Below are 18,538 nucleotides of genomic sequence, written 5' to 3'. Positions count from 1 at the left end.
GAAGGGAGCCGCGCGGCGCTGCCATGCCCGTGATGGAACCACTCCGTCAAGAGCCACGGGTGCGCTTTGCTTGTGACGGAGTGGTTCCGTCATGGCCTGCCCGCTCAATGGAACGCGCAGGCGCGGAATTGATGACGCGCAGGCCCGGCGGCCGGGCCGGGCCGTGACGGAACCACTCGTCATTAGCACAGCGCGTCCGTGGCTGGTGACGGAGTGGTTCCGTCACCAGCATGCATAGGGTTAATTACAATGTATGTTTTTGTTTTGTTTTTTGACAAAAAGAGGTAATATGTTGTGCTTAGATATGCTTGTTAAAGTTCTACACAGAACCCCATGTGTTGTCATGGTGCTGAGATGTGGTGGTTCTAAGAAGAGTCTGTTGGGGCCTCTCTGCTGCCATGAGAGGAGCAGTGACTCGTAATTCCCACAAATAAATACTGCAAGCTAAGCTACAGTGTCTTGTGGTGTAATATTGTGTTTAAGGACACAACAATGTGGCTAAGACTGAGTACATGGTTTATAATCCTTAACTGTCACCTCCGTCAAATCCAACGCTTTAAGAGGTACTCTTAGAACAAGTTCACTTGTTTCAATCTGTGGGTGTCACATTAAGTAAAACAATGGACTGGGCTCATCGCATCTCCAAAGAGAGGATTAAATTAGAGCAACAGATATGAGGCCTGCTAAAGATATATCAGGGGCTTTATTTTAAAGCATACTCACCGATTGCCCAGCTCTATTCTAGTCAGGCACTGGGGATGGTCTTTAATTGGGATTTAAAAATCTTAATATCTTAGAATTGGTGGGAGACAGGTGTTAAATATATCAGTCAGTACCCCTGTGATTCTTTTAAGACTGGATGCCGGCCTCTGAACAAAGTATATCATTTTGTTTGATATCTATAGTTTACCCCAGTCATGGAGAACCTCCATGACTGAGTAAACTATAGTGATCACCTGTGACCATCCGCACTTGTCATGACTAGATACACCATATTCCCTGTCACTGCTGCCTTTTTCCTATCACTGTGGTATAATTGATACTGAAACCACCATCACCACTGCCAAAGCGCCTGTGATTTTTGCCCTTTCATTGAAGTATATGCACTAGATGGAAGATAACCGCATAGAAAATTCACAGTGACTGCAGCATGGAGGTTTTGTTGCATGAAAACTCACTTGTTGCAGACTTTACAGCCCTATACTATTTTCAATTCTATTCGTTTTCTTCTCCCTTAACTTACCTTGCCTTTCCTTTTTACAGGTTCTCATACCTTTTTCTTAAATGTTTATTATTCCAGGCAAACATAGTGTTGTCCTGATGATGATCCCAAGATTTGGGTGGATAGAAATGTCATTAACCTAATCACTCTGACCCTTCTGACAATATGTAATTGATAAGTGGGTGTAGTAGTGCTGTGTTCTATAAAGCTGTGACTTTAATTTTATTTTTTGTTACTCTTCTTTTCTTTTTTTTTGTCTGTATGTGTTACTTACCTGTATAAGTGCACCCCTTATGGGTATTACCTTTACTCTTCATGTACTAATAAAATGGCATTTTTAGAGTTGATTGAACATTTCTTGGGTTATATTTGTATACCCAGGGCATCATATTATTGCCTATTTTATAATAAGGGACCCCTTGTTCCTTACAGCATAATACTATCATTTGGTTCTTTGACATCCTTGGGTGTACTTTGTGTTTTCAAAACAATCACCAGTGTTGATGGCACACATATGTCCCCCCATCGCAAATGCCTTCATATACAGGAAAGCTCACACTCATCCAATGTGCAGGTAGTGTGCCATGCCTCATGTATCATAACATATCTTGTGGCCAGATTCCCAGGCAGTACCCATGACTCATTCATGCTCTGTCACAGTGGTCTTTGTACCAGACTGGAACAGGGTGAATTTGGCGATGGGTTCCTACTAGGTAAGAGAATGGTAGACTCAATGCATACTGTGGCCAGGACGGTGTGTGTAATGTTATGTTATGTTATGTTATTACAACTTAATATAGCGCGCCAATCACCGGGGGGCATCTCGGCGCTTTTTCCTTAGTTACCACCACAAGAACAGAGAACCGGACAAGCTAGTGCTAATACAAGTGAGCTTTAAGATGTTTCCTAAAAACCTGATACTAGGGGGTGTCTCGAAGAGTCACAGGAAGGCTATTCCAGTATTTAGGGGCCAAGTAGGAGAAAGCTCTGCCCCAGTCCTACATCAACTGATGCATGGAATATGCAGTAGATGTCGCGAACTGGACCTGCCTGACCCCTGCAGTAGCGGTCGTTCCTCCCTGGTATCTCCTCTTGGTATCGTAGCGCTTTGCTCCCCACTGCTGCCAAAAACAATTCTGACCAGCCTGACTAGCATTTAATTGTTGCCTGCTCAGTTTTGTAGCGCTTAATTGCCTGCTCAGCTTTGTAGCGCTTAATTTTGCTCAAGCGCTCGCATTGCCTATAATAATATTTGTGCTTAATTGTGAATTGTGCCAGTGTACTATCATAGCGCTCCACTGCTCGCATTGCCCGCATAGCTTCCTTAGTTTAATTTGTGCCTGATTGTGCCCATAGCGGCATTTTCACATCGTGCCCCAGTCTCGTCCTGTTTGCCTTGTTGTCGCTGCCATTTGGTGGTTGTGCCTCCAGCCCGTCCCCCCACCTCGCTCCTGCCTCCCAGCTGCCCCTCCCTCCCTCCGCCCCCTCCAATATCCATTTATGACAGATGGACCTATGCGCAGCGTACACGTGCAGCGGACACGCCCCATGCGCGCCGAAGGCGCGCCAAAGGTAAGCCCGTCTACGCCCGTCCGCGCCTGGACCGCACCCAGCGCCAGACCCTCTGGTCCTCGCAAAACCCACTCCTCCCGCATAACGTTTGACGCCGCTACCCTCTTTGCCCTTAACCCCGGACGCACACCACAATGCTGCGAAGCTGCCCCAGGACACACCCATGGTCCTTTCGCCTGCACCAGGACCCACACCAAATCCACTACCTCCAAACACAGCTCCAACTCCAACCACCTGAAGTGCATCCTGCTGAACACCCGCTTGGTCCACAGACACGCCACTGAACTCTGGGACCTACTCGACACTGCATCGCCGGACGTCGCCTTCCTTACAGAAACCTGGATGAACGCTTCATCAGTGCCGGACATCGCCATAGCCATCCCGGACGCTTACAAGATCATCCGAAAAGACCGCACCAACCAAACAGGAGGAGGCATCGCCATCGTCCATAAGAACACCATGCTCCGACGATAACCTAGCGACCGCCGAACACCTTCATTTCCAGATCCACACCGACCCCAGGACCACACTTAGAGGCACCCTCATCTACAGACCACCAGGAACCCGCACACAATTCAACAAAGACATCACCGACTTCATCAGCCCACATGCCCTCACCTCCGAGAAGTACATTCTACTGGGAGACCTCAACTTCCACCTGGAAAGAAAAACGACAGCAACACCACCACCCTTCTGGACAACCTGGCCAATCTCGGACTCAAACAACTTGTTGACACCCCCACCCACCTTGCCGGACACACGCTCGACCCTATATTCACCTCCACCAAACACATCTCCTTTGATCACACCACAGCTCTCCATTGGACAGACCACAACTGCGTTCACTTCAGCTACAAAAAGACAACCACCCACAACCCCCCACAACCTATTCCTCGAAGAAACTGGAACAAAATCACCACCGACCAACACTTCACATCGCTAAATCAAAGCCCTCCTGCCATATCATCGGACCCAAACCAAGCTGCCACCAAACTCACACAATGGATCACCCACAGCGCTGACGTATTAGCACCCTTGAAAAACCATCAGATCAAACAAGGTAGCAAAAAGGCCCCCTGGTTCAACGATGACCTTAAGAAATCCAAGAAGTTATGTCGTAACCTCGAGAAAACCTGGAGAAAAAACCCAACCTCTGACAACCTGACCACCTTCAAGGACGCCACCCGCAAACACCACCAATTGATCCGATCCACCAAGAAATCAGCATTCAAGGATCGACTCGACAACAACACCCACAACAGCAAGGAACTATTCAACATCGTCAAAGAATTTACCATCCCCACCGCCGGCACCAACGACATCACTCCCTCCCAAGACCTCTGCCACTCTTTAGCCTCTTTCTTCCACAACAAAATCGCCGACATACATAACAGCTTTGAAAACCAGTCCGATGAACAGCCCACTCCACCCACCTCTGAACCAAAACAGCACTCTCACAACCTTTTCGCCTGGAACCCAATCACCACTGAAGACACCATCCGCCTGTTGAACTCCACTCACTCAGGATAGCCAACCGACCCATGTCCCCACCACATCTTCAACAAAGCAGACTCCATCATCGCACCCCATCTCCGCGATGTCATCAACTGTTCCTTCAACTCCGCTACCTTCCCGGAAAGCTGGAAACATGCCAAACTCAGCGGCCTTCTGAAGAAACCCACAGCAGACCCCTATGAACTTAAGAACTACTGCCCCATCTCACTCCTCCCATTCCCTGCGAAAGTCATTGAGAAAGCCGTCAATAGTCAGCTCGCTGCCTTCCTTGAATCCAACAATTCCCTCGACCCTTCACAGTCTGGCTTCCGAGCCAAACACAGCACCGAAACCGCCCTCATCGCAGCTACAGACGACATCCGAATGCTACTGGACAACCTTCGACACAGTATGTCATAGCACACTCATACAATGCCTCAACAACGTCGGAATACAAGGAAAAGCTTTGGATTGGATCATATCGTTCCTCGCCGGAAGAACCCAGAGAGTCCACCTCCCCCCATTCAAATCAGAGGCCACCGAAGTCATCTGTGGTGTACCACAAGGATCTTCACTCAGCCCCACCCTCTTCAACGTATACATGAGTCCCCACGCATCCATCGCGCGCCAACACAACCTCAACATCATCTCCTACGCAGACGACACCCAGCTCATCCTCTCTCTCACCAAAGACCCAAACACCGCCAAAACCAATCTACACGAAGGAATGAATGAAGTAGCCGAATGGATGAAGAACAGCCATTTAAAACTTAACTCGGACAAAACGGAAGTCCTCATCTTAGGATCATCCCCCTTTGCCTGGGACGACTCATGGTGGCCACCGGCCCTGGGTACAGCACCCATACCTACAGATCACGCACGTAACCTGGGCTTCATCCTAGACTCCTCCCTCTCGATGACCAGACAAGTCAACGCCGTCTCATCTTCATGCTTCAACATCCTACGCATGCTTAAAAAAATCTTCCGCTGGATCCCCACCAAAACAAGAAAGACAGTCACCCACGCACTGGTCACCAGCCGACTGGATTATGGAAATACCCTTTACGCCGGGACCACAGCCAAACTACAGAAAAAACTCCAACGCATCCAAAACGCCTCAGCCAGACTCATACTGGACATTCCCCGTCATGCTCACATTTCCGGTCACCTGAAGGATCTCCACTGGCTCCCCGTCAACAAGAGAATAACGTTCCGTCTCCTCACCCACGCACTCAAGGCCCTCTACGACCTAGGACCCGAATGCCTCAACACACGACTGTCCTTCTACACACCCACCCGCCAACTACAATCATCCAATCAAGCCCTCGCCGCAATTCCGAGCATCCACAGATCCACCATGGGAGGAAGATCCTTCTCCTACTTAGCGGCCAAAACCTGGAATTCTCTCCCCACTCACCTCCGACTTACACAGATTCACCTCTCCTTCAGAAAGCAACTAAAAACCTGACTATTCGATAAGTAATGCACCCACCCTCCCTCAAGCGCCTTGAGACCCTCTGGGTGAGTAGTGCGCTATACAAATTCCTGAACTTGAACTTGAACTCAGTGGGCAGGTGGGCGCATATTTTTTCAGTTTCTGTTGGAGATACACTGGTCCTCAGCCCTGGAGGGCAGTGAACGTCAGGCAACAGACTTTAAAAAAGGATCTTTGCTTGACTGGGAGCCAGTGTAAGGTTTTCAGCAGAGGCAAAGACCGAGAGCCCGCTGGTTGATTCAGAACCAGCCTGGCAGTGTTCTGAAAAACCTGCAACTTTCTTATGTGGGTTGCACCGACCTCTGCAAGCAGAGAATTTCCGTAGTCCAACCGACTAATAATCGTTGCCTGAGTCAGCGTTCTGCGGTGTGTCATCGGGATACAAGGGAGAATCTTCCGTAATAATCTTAATCAATGGTAACACGCCCCGGCCACCGAGGAGACCTAATAGTGCAAATTCCTATGCCCTTAAGGTGACAGTGTGAATGCCTTATGTCCCTGGATCCTCACACTGTACCTGAGTCCACAAACAAGAAGCAAAAGACAGTATAATAGGGCAAACAGGACAATGCACTTCATCACAAAGCGGACCTTTGGGATCCCGAAGTCCCACTTTCGCTGTCTCTGCAAGACCGATGGGGCACTACTGTACAGACCAGATACACTCTGCAATATAGTCACATGTGTGCCATACTGCACAAAATATCAATGAGGCAAGGTCTGCACGACATCCCCATACAACCTGAGCCTGACTCTGATGAGGACTAACCACCAATACAGGTGCAGCAGGCTGTTACATGTGCAGCAGAAGGATGTGCACGACACACAGAGATAACCAAGAACTATTTCTGAGGCAAGAGATATCTAAACCTATGAATGAGACATCCCAAATGAGGGAAGTGCTCGGTGTACAACTGCGTGACCACCTTTTATTCAGGAAGCCACAACATAGTTGCAAACAAGGATCAACTGTTCCTTGTGCATGATGCATAGTCGACATTAGCACAACAAAGAAAATAAGCTGTAACATTAGTTAAGGCAACTCATCCCACAGAGCGTCTATGTAGTCACTTCTTACGGCGCCTTGGGCTGGGTACTTTGTCAGCAGCATTGGGTTGTGGGACTGGTGTGGACTTTTTGCCAGACATATGATGGTTTGAACGCAAGGTAGTACATGGCTCAGGCACAGATATACAGCTAAGGCTAGAGACCTTCTTGTTCACGGTGGGGCCAGGATGTTGGGAATGCAGAGATTGTAGGTCTAGATGTCCTCGATTGCGGTGGTGACTTGCACTATCTCATGTGCAACGCCCTGGCAGCAGTGAGACATGTCTGTCTGGATGTTGGCAAACCACCTTGCCAGCATTCATGTTGCAGCTGACAGTCAGTTGATGGACAGGGTGAATGTGTAATAGTGCGCCAGGTACTGCCCATGCCTCTGCAGCTGCACGCGGTGCTCCCTCTGCCTAGCTACTAGCCACAGTTCCTGCCTTTTCTCCATGTTCTGCAGTGACCTGGACTTGAGTTGCGGCTGCCTACTCACTGTTCTTATTTGCTTTGTTTCCAGGCGCTGCGTGGAGATGATTGATCTTTCCATGCCACCATATACAGGATGTGCATCCATCATGTCTGACACAGTCTCTGGACAGTCTGTTAAGGCCCCTGCCTTGTGACTGTCCCTAATTGCTGCCCTGAAAGTCTGGCAGTGGTGAGATGGTAGCTCTCCTGCCAGTTGGAGTTGGTGTGATAGACTGAGGGATTGGTGGTTTTGTGACCTCAAGGACCACTTCACTTTCAGTAGCCCCTTCGGCTGACTCAGGTCCTGACACATTCGGGTAGTGATCTATGGAAATGCATGCATATAGTTATTGTAAATAAATGTTTAATGTTTGGCCTCAAGATTGTCTTGACTCTGCTGCATGTCTTTGTGGCATGTTTGTGTTGTACAGATGTCAGCATGAAGTAAAGCATGGTAGTGATGTGTACTACAACTCCCATGATGCATTGTTTGAGTGGACTAAGCACGTCAACAGAGTAAAAATTGCTGTGATGTATGATATGTAGATTTGTCTCCTACTCTTGCCACACTCTCGGGTTCCAGGGTTCCCTCAATGAGCACCTGCATGGGAGTAGGTGGAGGGTGTTTTGAGGGTCCTCCACCAGTACCACATCTCTCAGACATCCTGCTCACCACCTTCTACTTTCAACAGGATCTCAGGTCATACCACTTCTTGCGGATCTCGGGGATGGTCCTCTGTATGACTCTGAGGGAGCTGAACGTCTCGAGGATTCTGTTCCAGATCTGTGTCTTTTGGGACTCAGATACTGCAAAGGAGGCCTTCCCAAAAAGTTGGTTCATGTGGGAGACACATTACTCAGTCAGGACATCAAGCTCCAAGTCAGAGAACTTCACCTTTCTCTTCCTGTTCACCTCTTCAGCAGCCATGGTATTGTTTGGAGATGGTGAGATGAACTGGCAGCAGTGATGAAGGGGCCCTCCTTGATTCCTGTATCATTTTAGGCCTCTGGCTTTTGGCCACACCCTCCAAGTTTAGATCACCTGGAATATGACATAATTTTGCTTCTAGAAGGCTCTATTTTCGAATTTACGATTTGCTAACAGCAAATCGCAATTGAGCAATTTGCTAATTTGCGATTTTCTAATAGTGAATGCTAATCCGTAAGAATCACTATTTTGGAAATAGGGATTTGTATGGATTTGCTATTTGGAAATTGCAAATTCTGATTTTCATACATATGAGCCTAGGTTTCTTGCATTCTTCCTGAGTGAACACTCTAACGTTGTTGTTTGACCTAATCCTCTTGACAAAAATCTCTATCTTCCTGTTTAATGTCAGTAGCAAGGTCTTTCTTGCTGTCTGCCAACACTGCTTAAGAGCACCTCCCTGTAAGTTTGTCTTGTTTTACGACCTCAATTAATTCATGCAGCAGAGTCTCTCATTTGGCTCAAAGATTATTGTGTATGAATTAATTTGCTGCATGCATGACAATTTGGTCCCTAATTAACTCGCCAATTAATGCGCCAAACCAGCATGTTAATGATAAGTTCTTTAAAGCAGAGAAATATTCATCAAAGGATTCTTTCTTTGACTGCTTAATATAGTAAGATTTATACCTGTCTCTTCCGACACACACAGTGGGAGCATAATATATGTACGAATCTTCCAGTGTATTAACAATAACGTCACCCTAGCCAGGTTGTCTCATTTTTTTGTCTTTATGCAATTGTATTGTCTCAACCCTAAACAGTGAAGAAGTTTTTTTTCTTCCTATCAGGCATGAACTCCTCATTGCTGTGAAGATAGAAATGCAATTTAAAAAATACTCTTTCCATCCTTGTCATTTTAGCAAATGCTCCTCAGATGATGGGGGGAAATGTTGAGGCAGGTAAGGTTAAATTGCTTGTAGGAGCCATAACTGTTGTAGGGAGATATTCTCAAGAATGTGTGATAATTATTGCAAAATTAGCTTAACACAACTCTTCACATCGCAGTCCATCATGGGAAAATAATGCTGTGTTAACGTGGTATTCTCAACAGGGCGGTACCATACGATATTCTTATGATAACACGTCAAATGAGCAAGTTAAAATCAATGCATCACCGCAAAAATGCGAAACACGAACTTGAAAACAGTGGCGATGTCCCAAACCGCGATACAAAAATCAGCGATAACCAGCAAAAAGCCTGCAATTCTCATGCGTCATGCGGGAAAATGCACCAGAAAAGCAGACAAAAAAACTTTGAGATGACAATATACGAATACAACCCCACATCCGTGATGAAGAGCAAATGTCCATTGTCCCGCATCAAATAGGCATCTCCTCACCAACAGTTACAATGTACATTGACATGCAGTCTGCATGGAAACTGCGCCAATGCGGAAACATACATGGAACACACTGTGAAACCGCATCTCCCCTTCACATTGCAGAGGGACAATCAAAACCTCTTGCACACAGACGTGTCATGTCTATGATCAATTAAGTGTGAAAGCATGGACGAATGCAGGGGCAGTGACTTCCCTCCTACATATGAGAGAGCGCAAATTTGAATGAAAATTATGTATAGGGCATATTTACAAGCACATCGTATAATGTAGGAATGAAACGTATATCGTAATGTGAAATTGACACTTATAGTACATAGATAACCGATATAATCCAAAGTAATATAGGAAATGTAACTGTATTCACTTTAGAACATGTATTAGATTTAGAAGGCCCGTATATGTAGTGGGCTGATGTAGAAATGTGTAGAAATGCTTACGAAATGTAGAACGTGCAAAGTAGAATTCATGTACGTGTGTAATTTAAACGGAGAAGCGGCGAGAAATGAAACGTGAAGAAATGTGTAGAACGTGTATAAAACGATATAGCGAATGACAATATGAAGTTATACTTTACGTAGTTTATATTCTATGTATAATGTATTCACACATGTGTAACAAAACTTTTGCTAAATACGAATATATAAATGTGTGTTAAGGGTTGTACTGTGTAGAAGGCTTTCTGTGAGAATGTTAGAAAAGTTTAGGTCATTTGTGATTCTAACCTGACTGACCGAGGGTTAGCAGGAGCACAGTCCAATGTATATAATTTAGCGGACTTGCAGGAGTCGTAAATAGCTTGATGTGGACGTGAGAGCCAAGAAGTCAAGCACTTGTTAGATTTAAGGTGACAACGCTGGACAAGGTTTATTGCCTGAACGTGATGAGAAGCGCTTAGAATTTGAGACTTGTTTTGAATGACCATTCACAGGACCTAGAAGGTCAAAGAAGAGCAGTTGTAAGTTAAAGTCTTGTTTAAGTTCATATGACTTTTGATCTAAAAGTGTCAGTTGAAGTCGCCAATAAGAAGATGAAGATGACATCTAAAGAAGAAAGGTCAACTTAACGGACGGCGAAAGAGATGAAGCAACGGAAGAAGCTAGAAGCTGACATCATCGGGGAAAGTCCGTGGTGGGCGTCAAGGGGCGTTCCACCCACACTGGAATTGTGTATTTTAGGGACAGCACCCCGGGGATAAGATAGCGAATGGAGGAGAGGGAAGCAAGTTAGGAGCTCAGGGCGAAGAGCGTAGATGACTTGAACAGATGCGCTGAGAGAGATCAGAGCGCAAAGAGAGCAGTAGGCCGAGGACCCTTAAGAAGAACGGATGGGTAGGCAGAGAGGGTACTGCTTCTTAAAACTTAAGTTACCTTTAGAGGCTAAGAGAGTTTGATCTTCTTTGGAAGTCAAACTGCTGACACCTTTTTTAGGTTAGGAACTTGCGAAATAGGGATGTCACTTAGCATAGAGTAGGGATAGATTTAACGTGATACTTTTCTCTTTCTGTAGATGACGCCAAGGAACCACTTCACATCGAAGCTTTAAATTGCTGATATTGGAATTGATTTTGTATTCTTTTGTATACTTTTATCCTGAGCGGATTGTAATTGCATCCAACTTTGACTTTTATATAAAACTTTCAAACTTTATCAGTTGTAAGTGGTTCTTCAGAGTGGCGTCAGTTAATGGGGTTTGTCTAACCTATGCGGGGGCTGTCTTTTCCTCAATGACAGATACTAGCGGTCCAAAATAGATGAATGAGATAAGTTATTAAATTGATCATAATCATAAATTGATATCAAAATCTCATTCCCCGCAGTTGGTAGCAGAGTAATGATGGTTATCTTCTTGAGGAAGACGACCTAGGCCAGGTTTAGTTTACCCCAAGGTCCCTAGTCATCGATGACCAGAAGAAGAATCCCAGCCGAAGACGGTGCTGACGGTGCGACGAAAGAAAAGCAGCAGAGTCGGTCGAGAGTGAGTATAAGGGTCATGCGTTGTAAGATTGCGGTGTTTTATGTTGTTCCTGTGTTGTAATGTCAAGCGGAGTTGAATGCCTGTAGTGTGATTGAGGGAAGGTTGTGAGCGCGCGCAACCGGATGAAATCTTAAGCTCCAGGGAAGGACTTAAGTGGTTCGGGTGTATCGAACACCCAGAGTAATTTGTCTACCATTGAAAGGGAGTCATGAGGTACCATTGATTTCCCGACAGACCGATGATAGGGGGAGCGTATGAGTGAGTGGATGAGTAGCGGACGCTGGTCGTACGTTTACTGTGTGCAAGTAACCTATCAGTGAGGCAAGTGTCCGACCGTAAGAGGAAAGACGCTGTGCCAGTTGAGGTGACAATTACAGTTAGACTGTGGCCGTACAGTCAGAGAAAAGTGATCGCTTGGACGGAAGTAGTCATTTTTCAGTGTATGAATGAAAACGCATGTGAAATCGTGAGACGAGTTGAGAACGGAGGAGAATTGCTGCAAAAGGGAACGAGTGACGTCAGCATAGAACCGCGCTGAGATTGGTTAGTTTGTCAGACGTCAGCAAAGAGTCGCACAGAGATTGGTCGGTCAGCGAAGAGTCGCGCTGAGATAGGCCGATTAGCAAGAGCCGCGTAGGGATTGGTTGGTGGTTGTCAATGGGACGTAAACAAGGAAGAGTAAAGGAAAAATAGTAAATTATCGAAAATGAAGTGTTTTAAGAGTTTAAGAGCACTCTTTAGGAGGAATAGAAGAAACTTATATGCCGGAGAGGAAGCTCCACCAGAAGGCACACCAGCTTATTATATGGCAGTAAATGTAGGCTTGCACTCGATATTATGGATTTCCGAGTGGAATAAGCTAACTGAAGGGAATAAGGAACTGACGTTTCCGAGATTCGGAACGTTTAAGCTAGATGTGTTGAACGAACTAAAAGCGGTAATGCTTGCAACAAGACCTCTACCGAGGCCAACACAGTTCGAAGCACTTAGTGTATGGTTTAGAACAGAACACGAAAAGAGCGTAAAGAGGCGCCAAGAAAGAGTGAGAAGATCGGTAAAAGCAGTGCAGGATGCTAAATGGGACGAGGAAGCGAAAAAGTGGAGAGTACAAAAGATAGAAGCAGATAAACTGTACCCGATGCTAGAAGTTACGGGAGAAAAGAAACCTCTAGAAAAAGAAGAGGAAAGCGAGACAGAAGAGGATTTGAAAGAGAGGCTATTGACAGATAGACCACCTCCGTACAGCGGAGGGGCTGCAAGTCCTATATTACCACAAGAGGACGGAGCTAGATGGGGGGAATACAAATCGATCCCAGTAACAGAGTGGGATGCCAAGAAAGAGGAGGAAGTACCTCAATCTAGTTCCGAACAGAGAGTAGTGGGAAAATTCGTGGTCCAGAAAATGCCAGAAACACAACATGCAAGGTCTTATCAAATGCCGGATGCTCTACAAGTACCGGTTACCATAGGCCCTATTGTGTCAATCTACAACCCGGAAGGGGTCCAGCAGGAGGAACAGGCACGATGGGACAGGGAAAGGACAGAGATGGAGAATAGGGATGCCAGGATGAATCCTCAGAGACAGATATTAGCACCGATGAGTCGGAGTACTCCATTGGATGTAGCAACAGGTCCCTGGGTAGAACAAGGGCATCAAAGAGGGCCAATGGACTTAAGAGGACCAAAACCGAAAACCCATAAGGAATTAAGGGAATACCTGAAAGAATGGGATACTGCCGAAGAGGCTCGGAATAAAAGTTTAGAAACAGGAGCAGGGTGGAGAGACCAGGATAACCGGATCCTCTCTCATTGTGGAGCTGGCGAAAGCAGCCCGGAGTGGGAGAGAGGGAGTCAGGAAAGCAGAGGAATTAATTGTCCTACTATCAGCGGCAATAGGCAAATGTGCGAAGACAGGAGTACAGGGTGTGGTGAAGTGCCTCGCGTCACCTTTAGTGAAGGAGAACGAAGGACGCAGGAGTACCGTAATACTTTCAGATGCACTCACCATACCCCGGGTGAAACAGTGCAACATTGGAATCACGGGAACATGGAGAGTCGTGAAGCGTCTCGCCATGCATCCGGTGACCGCGAGCGAAGTCATGAGAATGTAGGGAGTCGCGAAACGTCTCGCCATACTTCTGGTGATCAAGAACGAGATCGCGGGAGCATGGAGGGCCATGAAGGACCTTATCGGTTATTGAGCGACACCAGACAGCAAGCGAGTTATAGTGACTTTGAACAGAACGGTGGATCCTATCTCATATCTGGAGAAACCGAGCCAAAAAGGCGCACTGTAGGGATGGGGGATGAAGTGATGTTTCACCACACCCCACGAGAAGATGGAAAGGCTTGGGATCTAGAGAGGTGGGAACAAAGGGATGGAAAGAAAACTCCTCATAACTCACCTGTGCTTAGGCGTAGGGCGCATAGTGGAGGGGAGAGAGGTATGAGCGAACCACCTAGGACTGACATACTGAGAGCCGAAATAAAAGCCAGACGGATTGATGTAATGAGCCTAAAATCAGACTTAGATGAAATAATTGACGGCACAGTGAAAATAGAGAGGTTAGAATTGTACGCACCAGATGAAATATTGTTCTTAGCCAAGGATGTTACTCGGAGAGCGAGGTCAGCTCATGAAAATTTATCTAATTTGGCAAATAGATATATGATAGACCTGTCACGAACCAAAGCCTTACAGCCCAATCATAGGCTAAATTGCACAGACCTAGATTTGGATGAACGTAGAACGATTGGACTAAGAGTACACATACGGGAACTAGTCATGTGTATCAGAATATGGAGAGATCTGGATAGATGGGAGGAAAAATGGTCTAAGAGGGGATCTGTTAGAAGAAGTACAATTGCGAAGTCCCAAGATACAGACCTAATGCGAATGGAAGCTTTCCCTTTGCGAGAAATCGCGAACGGAAATTACGTTCATGTACCCTGGAGTAGGGGGGATTTGGCGGTATTTACCAATTCCTTCCCCAAGTTAAGAGAAAATCCCGTTGAGTGGTACAAGCAGGTAGAGAGGTTCGTAAAGATCTCTAAGGTGCTGTGGATCGATTTGAACACATTGTTCGATATCGTAGTACCCGGAGATTTGTGGACGGCATGCAAACTTAGTGTTGAATGGCCTACTTGCGAGCCTCCGAGAGATATTCGGACAAATGGTCCATCAGACAGAGTCATGGAGAAATACGAAAGAGTAATAACATGGCTAAAGGAGAAAGTGCCAGTACAAGACATAGACTGGGTTAAGATAGATCGAACAACTCAAGAGCCCAAAGAGACAGTTCACGAGTTCTATGAGAGACTACTGAAAGCATTTAAACAATACAGTGGGTTAGACGTAATGGATCCTAAGGACATAGGACAGTTTGTGTCGAAGTTTGTTTTAGGATTAAGACCAGACATAAGCCTGATGATACAACAGCATTTGATCTGTTGGCAGAACAAACCTTTAGACGAAATTCTGAGGTATGCAAGGTACTGTAGCGATGAGATAGATTCGAAAGCGAAGAAACTCAAGGAAAAATTAATGCTGGTACAAATGCAAGCAGCTGGAAAGGGTGGACAGCGACAACAGGGAACAGGAACGCAAGCAAAGAAACAGAATAATCAGAGCAGAGATGAGGAAGAAAGACCGAGACCGAGAATGGATATCGCGACACTGAAAAAGACAACGAGGTGTCAGCAGTGTAACGAAGTGGGACATTGGAGACGCGAGTGTCCTTACAATGTTGAGACAGGGGAATTAGAACAAGAGGAGGAAGAGGTACAGAATAACGTGGTTAAGGGAGCCGCAGCCCCGAAGGGAAAGTTTATCAAAGGGGGGACTCAGACTCCTCGAGCCCCGTTTCCTCAACCACCTCGCATCACAAACGGAGGGAAAACCTATAGACAAATGCCATTGTTCGTAGGAGGAGAGGAATGCTATTACGTTGATCCTCTTACAGGGCAACGAGTAAATAGGGAGGAAGACTGTACGCTAGGAGCAGCCCTGGAAGTAGATCAGAGAGGACCATACGTAGAGGCTGAAGTAGCTGGATGTCCTACAACCTTTTTGGTGGATACAGGGGCCACTCGATCCACGTTGAGATCAGCGGTAGTCCCAGGTTTGCCAATCTCGGGAGAGACGATTCAGGTGGTAGGAGTCGCAAACAAGAGGATGACTAATCCTCTGACCGAACCAGTGTCAGTAAAGATAGGGAATTACAGTGACGAACATCAGTTTGTGATCTGTGATTCTAGCCCTGTGTGTTTGCTAGGAAGAGATCTATTGTGTAAACTGAATTGCACAATACATTGTACACCTGAAGGAGTAGAAGTGCAGACCAATGATGAGGATGCCGATTTTAAAGTTGTAAACTCACAAGAGTGCGTGGAACTATATCCTACCTTAACAGTGGAGGAACTTCCACAGGATTTGAGGGAGAAAGTGTCAGCTGAGGTGTGGGATTTTACTGGAGAAGAAATAGGACTGATAAAAGGAGTAGAACCAGTAAAAATCTTGGTAAGACCCAATTCTGAGTATCCAAGAACTCCACAATACAAGTTGACTCCAGAGACGATTGCAGGAATAAAGCCTGTGATCGAATACATGATTAAACAGGGAATACTGAAGGAGATCGTGGGAAGTCCATGTAACTCCCCGATTATGGGTTTGCAGAAGCCTAGTGGAAAATACAGAATAGTGCAGGATCTTTGAAAGATTAATAATATTGTTGTCTCATGTTGTCCAGTGGTACCGAATCCATCAGTGATATTATTTCAGATACCGTTCCAAGCTGAATGGTTTACAGTGATAGATTTATGCCAGGCTTTCTTTTCGATACCTTTAGATGAAGAGAGCCAGTATCTTTTCGCTTTTAAGCTGGAAGATCGCGTTTTAACATGGTGTCGTATCCCTCAGGGGTATACAGAAAGCCCATCGATCTTTAACCAGTTATTAAAAAGAAATCTGGAAAGTCTAGTACTGCCCAAGAATTCGGTTCTAGTCCAGTACATAGATGACCTCCTAGTTGCGTCAGAAACGGAGGAAGCTTGCAGAGAAGACACCATAATCTTGTTAAATCACTTGGCCGAGAATGGACACAAGGTGTCTCCAAGTAAATTGCAGTATTGTATGACTGAGGTGCAATACTTGGGCCATAGGATTGAAAAGGGAAAGCGGAAGGTGTCTCCAGACAGAATAGAGGCGATCATGAAAATGAACGCGCCTACAACACAAAGAGAAGTCAGGATGTTTTTAGGTATGGTCGGTTATTGTCGGCAGTGGATAGCCAACTTCTCACTGAAGGCAAAACCTTTATTACAACTGACGCATAAAGGAGTAAGTGATCCGGTACCATGGGACAAAGATTGTTTGATGGCGTTTTTGCAGCTGAGGGAGGACTTATGTCGTGCCCCGGCTTTAGGAATGCCTGATTACACAAAACCATTTTTGATTTACTGCTGCGAAAGAGAGGGATGCGCTTTAGCAGTTTTAGCTCAGATCCACGGAGATGCGCGTAGACCAGTGGCGTATTTCTCAGCTACATTAGATCCAGTAGCCGCAGCGTTGCCCGGATGTCTCAAATCCGTAGCCGCAACCGGTGTCAGCATTGAACGTTCTGAAAGCGTAGTCATGGGTCATCAGTTAGAGGTGTATGTACCACATTCTGTAGAATTGTTAATGACCAGGACTAAGACTCAGCATCTGACGAATAGCAGGCTCACACGCTACGAGCAAGTCATACTGGCTGCCGAGAATGTGACCCTAAAAAGATGCTCCGTCTTGAATCCTGCAACTTTGATGCCACTTCCGAATGAGGTGGATGATGAAAATTGTACAGATCATGACTGCCTTGATGTGACTGAACTATGCACCAAACCGAGACCCGATATTGTGGATGAGCCATTGACGGACCCAGATGAAATTTTCTTTGTCGATGGTTCATGTGTAAGAGACAATGTCGGTCAGCTGAGAGCAGCTTATGCAGTTTGCACAATTACGAGAGTAATAGAAGCCGCTTGCCTGGAAGGAGTACACTCCGCTCAGGTAGCTGAAATTGTTGCTTTGACGCGTGCTTGTTTAGCAGGCGACAAACTTCGAGTCACCATATACACCGATAGCCAGTATGGTTTCGGGGTAGTTCACGATTACGGGCAGTTATGGTCTCAAAGAGGTTACATGACCTCCTCGGGTTCTCCCATTAGGAATGGAGAATTCGTGAGACTTTTGTTAGAAGCATTGCAAGGTCCAACAGCTATAGCAGTGGTCAAATGCGCAGCGCATACAAAGAATGTTCACTTTGTTTCACTAGGTAACCGCTATGCGGATGAAGTAGCGCGTTATTGCGCAGAGCAGGGATATTCTCACACTGATGTAAAAGTGGGGGGAATACAGGAAAGAACTGAATTGACCATGTTGTTAGACACTGTAGATACGTGGGATGAATTAAGAAGTGTTCAGGAAAATGCACCAGATGATGAGAAAAAGAGTTGGGAAACAGCGGGTTGTTCCAGAAGCGAGATGAATTTCTGGATATCCGCCGATGGGAGAGCAGTTTTACCAAATGAACTTGTTAGTCCAATGGCAAGGAAATTGCATGGATCAGCACACATAGGAAGAGATGCTATGGTGAGAGTATTCAGACAAACGTGGTTTAATCCAAAGTTTAGAGTAGCGGCAGAAGCAGTGTGTCAGCGATGTACGATCTGTCAGCAACTAAACGTGGGCAAGAGAACACCAGTTACATTGAGTCATATTGGGAGGTCTGGGGGGCCTTTCAATAGGATGCAGCTTGATTTTATAGAAATGCCTAAATGCAACAGACTCAGATATGTTTTAGTGATTGTTTGCATATTTTCTAGATGGGTTGAGGCTTACCCTACACGTAGGTGCGATACACTTGCAGTAGCAAAACTGTTACTCAGAGAGT

Source organism: Lissotriton vulgaris, chromosome 3_1, assembly GCF_964263255.1.
Source record: "Lissotriton vulgaris chromosome 3_1, aLisVul1.2, whole genome shotgun sequence".
Taxonomy (NCBI): Eukaryota; Metazoa; Chordata; class Amphibia; order Caudata; family Salamandridae; genus Lissotriton; species Lissotriton vulgaris.
The sequence above is the reverse complement of the archived record's forward strand: the minus strand, read 5'-3'. Positions refer to the sequence as shown.